Raw genomic sequence first — 561 nt, 5'->3', positions numbered from 1 at the left:
AGACCTTGGCAACCCCGACATCATAAAGGACTCACACGGATGTGGAAACCGAGACGAGCTGGATGGAAAACTTTCCAGGGGGGGTCCGGGGCCCTCAACTGCTCTCTGACCTTCCCCTGCAACCTGCGACACCTGCCATTTTCCCATCTTAGGCGACGGCAACGCTACCCTTCCTTATGCTCCGGGCAAAACTCCTAGAGTTCCCTCTGACGCTGGAGTTTTTTCCTCAAATCCAAAATCCAATTGGTCACCAATTCGTGATTTCCCGTCGGCCAAGTGCGTGGGCATTGATCTACACGCGAATTTCTCCACCTCGGCGGAATGGCCACTTAGGGGTGGGGGAGGGGCCCTCCGGTGGATTGTAAGGTGTTTAGCAGCATCCCTCGCGTCCGCTGACTAGATGGATGCCAGGGGTTAACATTCTCCCTCCGGGCTTCCCCTAGTCTGGCCTAGTGTCCCAGCGGGGATGGGGGAGTAGTCTGAGGGTGAAGTTGCCGCCTATTGAGAACCACTGGTGCTCATAGTCCTGCCCTCTGAGCTTGTGCAGAGGACTCTCCAGAT

Source organism: Pan paniscus, chromosome 1 (genome assembly GCF_029289425.2).
Source record: "Pan paniscus chromosome 1, NHGRI_mPanPan1-v2.0_pri, whole genome shotgun sequence".
Taxonomy (NCBI): domain Eukaryota; kingdom Metazoa; phylum Chordata; class Mammalia; order Primates; family Hominidae; genus Pan; species Pan paniscus.
Note: the sequence above shows the minus strand (reverse complement) of the source record.